Source organism: Ochotona curzoniae, unplaced genomic scaffold, assembly GCF_017591425.1.
Source record: "Ochotona curzoniae isolate NIBS_2020 unplaced genomic scaffold, NIBS_Ocur_1.0 contig_2210, whole genome shotgun sequence".
NCBI classification, from domain to species: domain Eukaryota; kingdom Metazoa; phylum Chordata; class Mammalia; order Lagomorpha; family Ochotonidae; genus Ochotona; species Ochotona curzoniae.
The window spans coordinates 36,113,943-36,128,364 of NW_024465369.1; positions in this window are offsets into that span (position 1 = coordinate 36,113,943).

Here is a 14,422-nt window from a genome sequence, read left to right on the forward strand (position 1 = left end):
TTATTATGTATCATCCATTTTCTGTACTGCATAGTATTCTATATTATGTATAAAGCACCATAATTTAGTTATTTCCCTGTCAGCAGGCACAGAGAGCTTTCTGTTTCTGTCTATTTGCTGTTATTATGGGCATGGCTATTATAAACATGCTGGTCTTAATGTCCCTGTGTGTGTGTGTGTGTGTGTATGCACAAGAATTTCTCTGGCACTAATTTTTTTTTTTGCTCTTAAAAAATATCACAAATGGCAGAGGCAAATACAGCACTTTTCCTGTCCCAGTGATAAAGCTGTATGAAGTTGCACTAATGAAATCAAGTTCAACTGACAACATTTTAACTTTTATGAATCTAGGACAAGGGGATCAAGACTCAACTGCAGAAGATTTTTCACAATCAGGATGGTTTGTGTAGGAAAAAGCTGTGACTCTGGAGAGTAAATGCAGAAAGAGATATCATAATTTTTTTTTTACCTGAAATATCCAAATATCCATACTGGCAGCAATCTAGTTCCATTTGCTAAAGGAGCTTGAGGCAGTAGGAAATGTGCAGGAAGGAAAATGGAGTCATTTCGAGCAAAAGGATTGTAGGAACTTCAGTGAGGCTACTCCCGTTTGCTTGAATTTCAAGAAAGTCCATAAACAAGGCAGTGAACGGGGGAGAAAACCCACATGGTTTCCATCTCCATAATATGAAATGAAAACGTACGTTTGGCAAAATGCTTCAGAATTTTTCTAAACTATTATCTCCCTATAGTTTCACTAACATGTTAACCTACTTAGAGCAATTAGTGCTTCATTAGTAAGGCTAACTAACTGTTGCCGGGCCCTGTAATGATTTGCCAGGCTTTCCAGATACAAGTGCATAATCAATGTTTTCCAATTACTTCTATAGTGCAACCACTATTTCAAATAAACTAGATAATAATACAAACCCATTACTGGAGCTGAAGGAGCAGAGGCAGTTAATTGCAAAGCAGTTCTTCTCAGCTTTTAAAATTTTTCACACTAATGAAGTGTCATACAAAAAAGTTGTATTGATTTTTCCACCACATGGCTTCAACCACAAATATGTAATTATCCCTTTTATATCTAGCTGGGGGATTAAAATAATCTATAGTATATAGCCTTTACTTATCCCTGATGGGTTTAGTAGTACTTTTACCCTTTTCAAAATATGTAGCCCTTTGATGAATGAACTTTTGGCAAAATGTTGCTTTATCTATTTCAAATCTTCGCTTTTTAAAATCTGTCTGTGTGCAGGCATTACTGCCTGAAATCCTCGGCTCCCAAAACCTCCTAGAGAAATGTTCTGATATAATTTATTCACTGAGGCCATCTTCCATATTTTTCTCCTCTAAAGAAATCAACAAGGGTATGTAGCATTACACATTAGCAGTATCTACTGCATTTTACTGTAGTTATGCTTTTATTCATTACTAACATTTTATTAACCATATTATACTTTTACACAAACAAAGTAGTCTTTAATTGGAACCAATTCTTTCCCATGTCTTCAGGAAAAAAAAAAAGAATAGTCACTGGTAATATATTTCTTATTTTTCTCATCATAGTTTGTTCAATAAAGGAGGGAAATGAAAGTATTTTCTTTACAAGTAAAAAAACACCCATTATAAACATAGGATGAATTTTGTAGAGGTCAGGAATTAATGCTTGGAGTATAGGGTTTTTTCAAAATTGGCTTTTCCCTCTTGATTCTTTCTTTTTGTTTCTTCTTCTTTTTTTTTTTTAACATCAATTGGTCTCTGTTAACATTTTTTGCTGAAAATTCTTTTGGTTACACTTTAACGTTATTTCAGTTATGGGCAATGTAAAAGTAGACTCAGAAGGGTAAAAAAAAACACAGCTTAAATGTCTCAAGACCTTGTTCTTAACATTCAGATGTCAAAAAACTGTCTCCCTTTAGTTCCACGAACATGTTAACCTACTTACCACCTGAGTTTTCCCAGATGCAAGGATTTTCACAATTTTTTGCCTGTCTGGTGGTTTGAGGAAACATTTGTAGCCACATTAATATACTGTATCTCACAGACTGAAAAATTTGTTAGAACGATTGTGGACATTAAAAAAAAGTTATACATCAACATGGGAAAAATTTAGAAGCAAAAATTTAATGATGTAGGAATATAAACTTTATTATTTTTTTAGTGACATTTTACACTTAGGATTTCATGTTAACGTTAAGATATTTCCCAAGCAGAGAATTTGCAAAGAACTGACTAGAAAGAATTTCAGACTAAATATAAAAATACTCCCATGTAGTCTGTTTTCAAACAAAATGACAAGAATATCTTTTCAAATGATAAATTTTCTATATTTTACTATATTACCAAATTGTAAGAGAAGCAAAATGTAAACAGATTAATTTCAAAAGCAGCAAAACTAATGAACTTGAAAGCCAATTATATATAATATTTGGGACTTGTATTCATGTGCAGTATCCTTCTCTGTAGAGGTAATAGCTGCAGATGAAGGATTCAAGGTAAATGAGAGGCAGGGAAGAGAATCGGCTTGAGTATTAACAAAAGCTACAGTTTGCTTTTAAATGAACTCACAGCAAAATGTTTTTAATATTGATTTCTAAAAAAAAAATGCCCTTGAGTTTTATTCCACATGATTCTTCTTACAGACAGGATTAGTCTCCCTGGCCTTCTGTTATCTGCTTTTCTTATATTTTAAAACATTGATCTGATTGCCTTTAGGGACTGGGAAAAGCTGTGGTGATGCCCATGCTAAAACTAGTCCAGAAGGTAAAAACCTTCCTTCTAATGTAATATATACTATTGTTTCAACTCTTACTGCCACACGATGGACAGAGTACGGGATGGTAAAGTTCAAGAAATATAATTGCGTCAAAGCTGGCTTATCATCAAAATTGTGAGGAAAAAGTGGAATTTGTGTCAGGAGGTGGAAATGATATGAGCTCCACACTGCGCGTTTCCACTCTCAAGTCGGTGTGCGTGTGTCCCAGTTGCTAAAGTGCTGTTACCTTGACCATCGACTTGAAGCGATGGGAGTCATATTTATTGATGAAACTCTCAGCTCCCAACCTGCCTCACTGAGTGTGCATCATACAGCTGTCAACAGAGGCCGAGCACCACAGTGACGAGTGCTTGTGACATTTCCCTTTCATAATTTATGAAAACAAAACATCTCCAAGTTGATAGGACAACGGGGTAATTTTAAAATAACTTCCACAAAGGCTATATTGTGGTCCATGAAATAACTGCTGCTGTGGCCTGTGGCTTATGATTTTTTTTTTTTAGGAGAATCAATTGCAGACCAAATTAGAACCATAAACATAGCCATTATCTGAAACAGTCCAACTTGATATGAGGATTACAAAATGACCTGCTATTTGGGGAAATGGTTAATTACCATTGGACCCGAAGGTAATCCTCTTCCTCATTATGTGTGATGGTTTCACCTATACATGTTTTTATAGGGATTTCTTAAGTTTGACTGTAAAACATCACTTAGTTATTTTACTTCTTTAAAGAACTATGTGTCATACATGACACCATTTGGCAGCCAAAAGATGAAGATTTAAGACTAAACATGGTAAGCAAAGAACAAAAGGATTTGAGTCTCAGGTTCCCATTAGTATATTAGATTTGATTAAACTGGAAAATCAGAAATAACCTTGAACTGGAATTTGGATGAAGAGGATCTTTCTGATAGAAAATTGCCCATGTAAGAAGAGTATCAAATTATACATGTTTGTGAGATTGTTTACATATAGTGAAAGTAAAGAAATCTCCATATGCAATAAGTGAAAGAATCCTCCATATGTGATACATGAATGTAAATATTTTGAGTACCCAATTTGTTCATGTATGCACTTAACCAAGACTTTAATCAAGGTCTTCAGGAACTCTAACGACTGCTTGCTGTTTGTTTTGGTTGCTGGCGGTTAGGTGGAACAGGAAGGGAATGAAAGCTAGAGAGAGACTGGACACAACCATGGGTTAGAGAGAAACAGCTTTCACACGCAGATTCTACCCCATCTAGGATAACACAGATTTGTCCATGAAACAGAAAGTAAACTGCAGCTACACAGTGACAAAACTACATCCATTAGGAATGTACCACCACCTATAGACATAAATCATTGCATTGTCAAAGGCAATTTTATCTTAGTATCTTCTGGCATCAACTATTCTAAACAGAAAATGACTTAGGTTTCCATCTTTCCACAGGGAAGCCAAGGCTGAAATGTAATGATCACCTCCAACAAATTATGCAAACATAAGAGAATTCCTAAAAATGAATAGAATAAGTGAGGGCATGTCTATTTCTATGAAGCCATGGTTATCTTAACCAGGAAGGGTCTCCAACCTTCTCTAAGATGGGGGAGATTGTCCTGGTTGTGTACATGGCCAATAGGAGCACAGTAGCATCAGGCTCTGAAGCAAGTGAGGTCACAATTAGCCCAGAAATACTGCAGTGACCCCTCCAAGACTGCAGGACTCTGGAAGGACGTCCTAAACCATCTCTTTTCCTTCATGCTGGCATCCCTATCAGGAAGGCAGTCCCCACATTCAGAGGCCACAGCTTTTCTCCCTTCTCCCAAGCCCGCTGGGATGAAGGCACAGTAATGATGTAGGAATGACTTCCACATCAGAGTGTGAGAAGTCTGGTCCTCACTGCTGTGACCACATCAGGATCACTAGGGTCTGTGGCACTCCCACACTCCTGCTGATACGGTTGCGGGGGGGGGATGGAAGATAACTGTTGTAGATAAAGCTGAGAGAAAGGACAATTGACCTGGAGGCCACATGCCTTTGGAATTGATATTCCAGCCCACACTGATGATTTAGAACAGCATGCTGATCTGCACGAGGAGCTTCACAGACAGCATGAGGATTGGCTGGCATGAGCCTTTGGTGCCCAGGTCACAGCAGCTGGCACGCACAAAGCTCACAACGTATGACAGCCCGCAACTTGCTATTGGAGGTGCATTTAACACGTGAGATTAAATAGTCCTGGGAGTGTATCCACCCACATGTGTGTAAATCTGTGTATATACACACATACCCAGGTATAGGGCTGTGTATGTATATGTGTGGCTCCAAAGAATGAACAGATGGGAAGAAATGGATTTAAAAGTGAAGAATGAGAGAAAGTAGGAAGAGAGAGAAACAAGGCTGAGGGTCCTCGCACCTGACCCTCCTGGAACTGGGCTTTCTCAACCCTTTCCCTTCACACCCTCCAAACTGTAGCGTCAGTCCCAATAGGTGGGCAAGATCCCAGCCAATTTGTGCTGTCAGTTCAAGTTCCGCAGCCCCTCCTCCTCATTTGTATCTCACAGCTGGGAAGGCAGAGGAGAAGCCATCCCACAGGGGTGAGATGAAACCTGTCAGACAGCATCAGAGCTGAAAATTACAGCTGATTAAAGGCATAAAAAAAAAACCTCCAGAATCATTTGGTATTCTCAAAACTGACAAGTTAAGGTGCTATCCCTTTAAATGTGTGGTAGGTCTCGGCACAGCATTTATAACCCTGAGAAACAGACAGGACCCAGCATGCCACCTTTTACAAAGCTTTAAAAGCTTTGTTTTTATTCTGTAATGTTTTTGCAACTTTAAAACAAAAACATGAAGAAATGTTCACCCGGGCTCCCAAATAAAGCTCCCCCAGTTTCAGGAGCAGGTTAAAGTGAGTGTAGGCAGCTACAGTCTCTTCTGGGGGTGATTCAAGCTGCGAAACCCCATTTTCCTTTCCGAAGGAGCATAGGAAACAATTTGTTTCACAGCAGACATACAATGTGAGGTTGGGACTGAACGACAGTCACACTAATATAATGCCCTCTAAAAAGCCCGCAATAGCCATGTTCCCAGCCATTAAATCCAGGGAGGCCCTGGAAGCTGGTGCTAACGACTGCCTCCTGGAGACCGGCCTTGCATGGCCTCAAATCTTCCTACTGCTTGCTGTATTTTCTGTTTGCTGCCCTTTATGGGAGAACACATTTCTGTATTTTTATGGATGTTAAAACATTTATAACTGTACAAGGTCAATGTAGAAAGCCTTGAAAAGAAGAGGAAACCGTGCAAGTGGCCACAAGGGATGGATGAAACCCTGAAGAAGTGAACGCTACACATACGACATGGCCATTCAGGATGCTCATGTCAAGCATAGCGTGTTGGAAGAAGGTGCTGAGACCAACATGTATCAGTGGTTGGGGGACTGAGGAGTTCCTAGGACCCAGACTGGTGACCCATGCGGGTGTACCTTCTACCTTGATGCATTTCTATCCCTGATCCCCCAAACCCCTAGTGCCTCAGAGGTAGCTCTAATGGCACTTTGATCTCACCACATTATATTGACCTTGACCTCTGCTTACGCATCTGTATGAAGACTCAACGGAATTTTACATAAAAACCTGTACTCTGAGGCTCCCATAATCTGGGTCATATTTGGTAATTAATAGTTTTATCATTAATAGGTAAGGCCCCTTGTTGAATTTTTTTTTCTTTTAAAACATCAGAGAGAATCAAGTTACACATAGGTTGGCAAAGATGATCTCTAGTTAACATGCACCCTGTTGCACAGGGTGTAGGGTTTCAATGGCTGTAAATTGAGTCAGGAAAAAAATCATTCTAGTGGGTGAACTAGCAGGGTTGCTTCAAATCATGGGAAAGAGATCTGATCAGGAAAAAGGAGCACAGTGCTGTGGGCAGGCCATCCATGCAGCCGATGCACAGGGAGAAGGTTTTTGAAAAGATCTGAAGCTCTGAGTTTGAATTCACCATTCACAAGCTGTGCAACTACCCACAATTCCCTTCACCTCTCAAGATGCTGGATTTCTCAATATAACGAGGATGAGCCTTGCTGCTCCATTTCCCAACCACAATCATCAGGACTCTACAAATATTAGATGTTGACCTACTTTATCCAGTCGTAATAAGAGTAAACTTCTGGAAAGTAAGCTAGTCCAAGGAGCAAAAGATCAGTTTGTGAATATCCACTTTTTCACCAATTTAACACATTTAACACATTCCCATGATAGATGGGGATCTCAAAGCATTTTTGTTCATTCATAAATTTCTCGTTTCAAATTGGCACAGCCTCTGGCAGGCTTTCTTCAGTGATCATAGACTGGGAGGCAGTAGCTAGACCATTTGAAAAGCAAAAAAGGCAGATTTCTATCTGTGTGATTGGAAACAATGAGCTGAATAAACAAATGGGTCTGAGGACCAGTCTTATGGTTGAACACTGAAGCGTGTGGCTTCTTGGGTTACCCAAAGTGTCTGTGTCCTCAGCAGGATCCTAGCTGGACAGAGGGACACACACACAAAGGACAAACTGGATACCTCTTCTGTGCGTACAAGAATAGCCTTCTGTTGGGCTTCTGTTCTCCTTTGTACTATAAACCACTGGTAGAAGGATAAATTTGTTTGGGCACCCATGATGATTATTGGTAGTATCCCTAAATCCTCTAGCCCTTACCTGTTGCACTGGGAGATACATAAGGACTCAAGGATAATAATTTATGCCCAGCTTTTTTCCTCTTTTGACTTTAGTTTTGATAACACATCACGATTCAGAGCTCGGTGCACCATAAATTTTCTCCAAATGTGTAGTAATTCCTAGGTGCAGTCCAAAGTTATGATTCATTTATACTGGAGTGACAGCATAATACCTAGGTGTCAGAATCCATTAAAACTGTTCAATGTCTTCTGTTTATTTTTAGAACCAATTGAGACTTAACTGATGGTGAAAAATATACAGTCAAGTGTGTTTACTTCACCTTTACAAAGAATCCGTTATAGTCCCAATTAATTTGTTATTCCTGTCACAACAGGTACTGGAAACTTCAAAACTGTCATTACTGTTGCTGCCTTCTTTCCAGGCTTTATATTTATTTTTAACCCATTTGAGGCTATCTTGACTGTTAGGAGCTAAGGATTTCTCCCTGTGCATGTGCACAAAAGAAGCAGGGGGGAGGGAACAAAGAATGATAAGATCCAGGTTCCACTGCCTGCCTGCTATTTTCGTTCGGTTAAAATAATAGAGTAAATAGAGTATACACCCAGAACAACATCACCTGAGACAGATTCTGCGTTAGAAATCCTTGCTCTTGCTTTCAATGTGACATATTCTCCTTTGTGCCCACACTGAAGATTGCTTTGAGTATATATAAATGCTCGGTCTTGGTAGAAAAGACCATGGTATGCAATAGTGAAATTCGAAATGCTCTCATTGTGATAGTCATTGCCATTTAGATGTTTTCTTTCTTCATGTATAATAAATAAGCCTTTTCTTATTTATTTTTGAATAAATATGTGGTTTCTAGTGAGCAAGACTACAGAGTATGAGGAAAAGTTACTGTTAGGTGTTTCAAGCAAAAATTCAGTCCTATTTATGACTGTTTCAAGGTATAAATTCTCATTTGTAAGGAATTGGTTTTTGTCACCTGAAAATATAAAATACAGCTAATTAAGATTTTAATAAGCATGAGAATTATCAGAAATAATATGTCCTCAAAAAAATTTACATCACAGGAAATCCCATTTATAAACAAGCCAAAGAATGACCAAACAATGAAAAGGAATGAAAATGCATGAGAAAATAGTCCACATCTTCCCTGTCACTGCTCCAGGACAGTATTCCCACATTGCCAAGTAGCATCACCCCAGCATTCTATAATGATTGGATGTGGAGATGCTCACTCTGTGATGTGGCATGCACCTGAGAGGGCAGCATGCTAGGGGCCTTGTGAGTGGAAAGGTAAAAATCAGACTGCTATGGTGTAAACCTCATGTCTATCATGGGCCAGGATTTGAACTTATTGTCCTTTTATAGGTTACGTAACCTCTCTGAGTTTCTTTTTTAAAATTAGGAAAGACAGTGTTTCCAAACCCCTAGGGAAATAGTGAGCATAAGATAATCTAATGTCTTAGCAGCTGTTAGCATCATTCCAGGCACCTTACAAGTTCATAATGTGTGTCGGTTATTGGTACAACTATTATGGCAACTGACTAGGGAAAGTACAAGGTTTAGGCAACCTGGTCTGGAATACTCCGAGGTTTTATTGGGCCCAGAGCAAGCCAATAATCTCAACTCCAAAACTAAAACAAAGAACTAGAGTGATCTCTAACTCTAGAAATGAGACATGAAGCAATGTTGTGTGCTTAGAACAGGGACCAGAGGCACCTTCCACTGTCTGGCAAAAGCACCAAGCAGAGGTCAGCAGGGAGAGGTGGACAGCTCCCCAGACCTTAGAGCTCCAAGGGGACTGAGGACCTGTTCCAGAGTGGACATAGCTCCTACCTTTTCTAGTGCATGTCACTTACACTTGGTTAGACAAGAAGGTAAGGAATGGGCACTTGATTATTTGTTCCAGGCAAGTCACTGTATGCCCTGGATCCAGCTGATAAGAATTTATCAACAAAAAGTTATTTATAGGCCATATGTTTGCTAAAAAGATTTGAGATGACATCATATATTCAAAAAATAAAAAGAAAGCAGGAACCAGAAGAAATAGAAAACCGGAGTAGAGAAAAACAGAGTAAACTCTAATTAATTTGCTCATTAAATGTCAATCTTGGCTTTTTGTTTCTTGCTACCCAAAGTGAAACATGAGGCCATTCACATTTTAAGAAAGAAGATAGCACAGCAATTCTTCCAGGAAGCCAACAGATTTGTACATAGAATTCTGAGAGCTAAGCCTAAATTAAAAAAAGCTATACAGGCTATTTCTTATTGACATGTGCTAAGAAATCTGTCCTCTGAAGATGTACAACTTGACAAAAAGTTGAGAGAATCACTACCTTCAAGTTCAGAAAAGTCAAGAAGAACATGAAGCCTAGAAGTAGCTAGAGAAACATGAGAGATGGGAAATGAAGAGTGGGTGATGACAGGTTCCGAGTGGGAATGACTCTGGAGATCTTCCTTCTGTACTCGGCCACAAATTCTAACGCTAAGTTATTTAAATCAAGCCAATCACTCATTTGAAAGGCAAGACGTTCAGACTTGGTCTGTACGACTGGGCACAGTAAACTTTACTGGTTGTGAACTTGACTATAGTTGTTGATCTTTCCCTACTTCTTATTCCTAGACAGCAAGAACTAAGAAAAGTCTAAAGAAATACACAGATAAGTCTCAACAATGTACTAATTATGGCCAATACAAACTGGCAGTGAAAGAACTGTGCAAATAGCAATCTAATATCATAATTTTTGACAAGAAAAAATAAGCATCATAAGCTAGTAGGGAAAAGAAGTTTTTCCTGTTTTCCAAGAAGTTGTATTTACATATAACCAGATACTGGAGAGCAAGATTTAGCTATTTTATTTTCTGGCACTGGGGGCCACTGGATTTACTTCCAAAATATTGATCGTGAATATTAAGATTCCATTCTGGCTCCCCCAGCTCCATACCTGGCCCCTCAGGTCAGATAAGCATGATGGTGGGCATTTAGCCTAATGATTAGGATGTGACTGGAGTGGCCATATTAGAGTGCCTGGGTTTGAATCCTGGCTGTATTCTGAATTGCAGCTTCTTGTTAGTGTACATCCAGGCAAGCGGTTGCGGGTGATGGCTTGAATAGCTGTATCACTACCACCCATATGGGAGACTCTGCTTGAATTCTGTGCTCTTGGCTTTGGCTTCGACTCAGTAAGTGCCAGCTATTGCAGAAATTTGAAGAGTGAGCCAGTGGTCAGAAGCTTGCTCTCTCTCTCTTTCTCTCTCTCTCTCTCTCTCTCTCTCTCTTTGCCTCTCAAATAAGTAGAAATTTGAAGAAGCAAAAAGACTCAAACTCATCACCTTTTCCCGGATAATCTCTGTAACCTGTGATCTCTCCTTTCACTTTTCAAGCTCCTAGATGGAAATTTTGTTTAGCTTGTAATTACTTTCTATGGTAGTAGTTATTTACAAATACAACTGGATTCTTGCTTAAGCTCTTTGAGAACACAAAAATCTCCTTGTGTTTGCAATAAAGTGTAGGCTCTCAAAAGCATTGATTTCATACCTGAATGAAGTAACATTGACCTAATGGTGTTGCAAACAAATGTGAGACTATGCATTTGATTGGATCTTTCAGTTCACTGCAAAGAGAGAGGATGTAAGTAGCAAATATTTCCAATATAGCTCTCCTAATCATGGGTGTCAGAGCTCATTAGCTGTTTAGTGTCCTTGGGGAATTTGACATAACCAAGAGGGCAGATTCTACAAAGAGCAGAAAAAATATAAGCTGTGCTCCCAGTGTGGGCATTTCTTGTGTATACTTAATATTTCAAAGAGATTGATCACAAATATGTGACCTGGGGAAGTTGCTTAACTTTTTAAAAGATGGTCATAGCTAGGTTATATCCTTCATGGGATTGTGAGGATTAAACTTTTTTTGGATACAAGCATCTACAAACTTGTCCCAACAGTGCTGGAGTGTGCAGGGTGTTGTAGACTGAACTTTGCCTCTCCCAATTCATCTGTCAAAGACATAATCAGCAAGACTAACTGGGTTTAGACAGAGCCTGTTAGAGGCCGTTAAGGTGGGGCCTTCACCTTCCACGAGGAGAGCTTGACATCTCCCTCTCCCCTCCACATGTGTAGACAGCTAGAAGCTGCTGTGTACAAACCAGGGAGAGGGCCCCATCAGGAACTAAATGTGCTGGCATTTTAATCCTGATCATCTCAGCCGACTAAGATACATTTCTGTTACTTAATACACTCAGTGTCTCAGTCTGTGATATTTTGTTATAGCATTCCTTGCACAATAAGATTTTAAAAACCACTTAATAACTTGGGTAAAATAATTTTTCAGACATTCATTTTAAAAAATCAGTCAAGAAACAGAGAGAGAGAGAGACCTAATGTACTCCTCAAATGTCCAGAATATCTGAGGCTGGGATGAGTCTAAGCAGAGTCAGAAATCCAATACAGATATCCCACATGGGTGGCAGGAACCCAACTCCTGGAAGCATAAATGCTGATTATGAAGTCTGTATTGGCAGGAGTTGAAATAAGGAGCCATATTCAGGAATTAAAGTGACGTATTCTGATATAGGACATAGGCATCTTATGTGGTCACTTCACTTTTTTGTCAAACACTCATCCTTGTCAAATCCTTTTTATTTGATGCCATACATTTCCCACCAAAAGTTTCTCAAGCTCTTTTTGCGGTCACTAGGTGTTTTCTCTTTATTTTACAGATTACCAAAACAAACAAGACCCATCAGCCCTTTTTACAGCTGTGGTTTCAAAATGAAGCATAACATTAGGACTTCCAATAGTAACAGTGAGCATGTGCAAAGAAGCCAGTGCCATGCCCATGTCTCAAGGTTGCCACTTTGAAACTGTCAGGTGTGTGGTGAAGATTCTGGGTTTCCTATTCATAGCAAATTGCCCCAGTTGACGGCAGACGCTCCTTTCAATTTTGAATAAAATGAACGAAGATATCTGAGAAATTCTGCTCTTTCTGCTTGAGTGAATACCTGTCATGCTTCTTACATCTACTGAAGCAATTAACACACACAAAGCTATATTTGTTAAGCCAGTGCTCCCCAACGGGGGTGTTAGCTTCTACCAGTGAATAGCAAAGACCTCTCTGATGTTTTCCAGCATGCTTGCTTTTCCCTGAGCTCCTGTCCAGACAGCCATGGAGCAGCTCACCCGCCTCATCCTGGCTCCCTCCTTCTTTACATTTCCTTTCCCCGCACTCAGGGTTGCCTGGCATCCTCCTGGAGACCTAAACCAGACCTTAGCTCTGCTCTCTATTCTATCCCTTTCACAGAGGCCCTAAGGGCTTCCAGCTCTTCCTAAGCAGGGCATCCTGTGATGGACCTTGCTAAAACAATGGCGAAGCTGAGGGCCAACTCCATGACAATTACAGCAGGAGCTGTACACTGCCACTGACGGTGTGGATGTACCGATCAGGTTTGTGCCCAAGCAGCACTATTCTGCAGCTCAGCACCACCTGATCTTGCATGCCAGTCCTACTCTGGAGTCTCATCCTTTCTTCCAGTTTGAAAACCTGTTTCGTGAGCTTGCATCTCTGTACCTGATTCGTCAGCATGATGGCAGAGGCTTTGGCTCAAAGTTCTGCAATGAGGCCTTGTTTATTCTTACCATCTACCCATTCCCACCTCCCCACATCCAGGACCAAAGGAGTGTTCCAGGACTCCATGCTCACTGTCTGTTCTGTGACTCTGGCCTCTCTCTCTGTTAATTCTGCAACCAGAGTCCCCCTGTATTTGTAGGACTGCAACAATGCAGGCAGCTCACCTGAACCCTCCAAGTTACCTGTGCACATGTTGTCTAGACATCATGCTGTGTGTGTGCCCCAGTGGAGCTCTGTTCATCAAGTTGCTGTGGCTTTCACATCCATAACCCGGTTATGTTTGAAGGAATCTCTTTTACTCTGAGATTATTTTCTTCTTTGTTTTTTTGGTTTTATAAGGTAACCATTTTTAAAGATTTATTTATTTCTATTGAAAAGTAAGATTTACAAAGAGGGGGGAGATAGATCTTCTATCTACTGGTTCACTCCCTGCTGGGGAATATTAATTGTGTTCAACTCCTACCTAGCACTGGTGGAGAAAGTAAGGCATGGAGGCTGTATGTTCCCACTGGTCACTGCAGATTAACAGTAGAAGCTGGGCTAACTCACCTGTCCAGATGCATAGGACAGGTCTGCATCTCAGCTAATGGTCCTTTTCTCTTGTTTCCTTTCCCTTCTTGTTTTATAAAATCTACTACTCCACTGGCCCCTGATGTTTGTGTCAACAATATGTCTCTCTGACACTTCTAACACTTGGATTCTTGATGGAGAACAATGGACAAGAGTGAGAAGGGGAATCATCACAGCACTTTTTATCCATTAACTGGCCACCAAGTGTTAAACACTGTGCTAGGATTTTGCAAACGCTGGTTCCAACACCTGGAATAAGCCTGAAAAGTAACCAGTAATGCTACTTTTTAAAGTGATGTCTCAACTTTTCGTGTGCACAGAGGTCACCTGCCTCACTTACGTGGTAAGACATGTAAGAGTTCTGATTTAGAACCAGTCTAGCTGGAACCCAAAGCTCACTCTTCCGTGTAGTGCCCTTTGTCTGAGACGGGAGTAAGAAGCCTCATTCAAAGGTCTAGGTCCAGATCCCCAGCTTTTTGCCACCTTAAGAAAAATGTAGCAGGGGGAGGCATTTGACAGAGCTGTTTCAGACTTGTAACACCTGCTAATAGAGGAAAGTCGTTATGGCTGAAGTGGTCAAGTCCCTGCCACCCACCTTGAGGACCCAGATTGAGTTCTTGACTCCCAGTTCAGTCCTAGCCACTGGATGTATTAGGGGAGAGAACCAGCAGGGAGAAGGTCTCTCTGCATGGTTGCTCTGTGTCTCTCTGCCTGACAAATAAATAAATTTAGTGATGCAGACCATAGGTACACGTTCACGTTTTCAGCTTTTT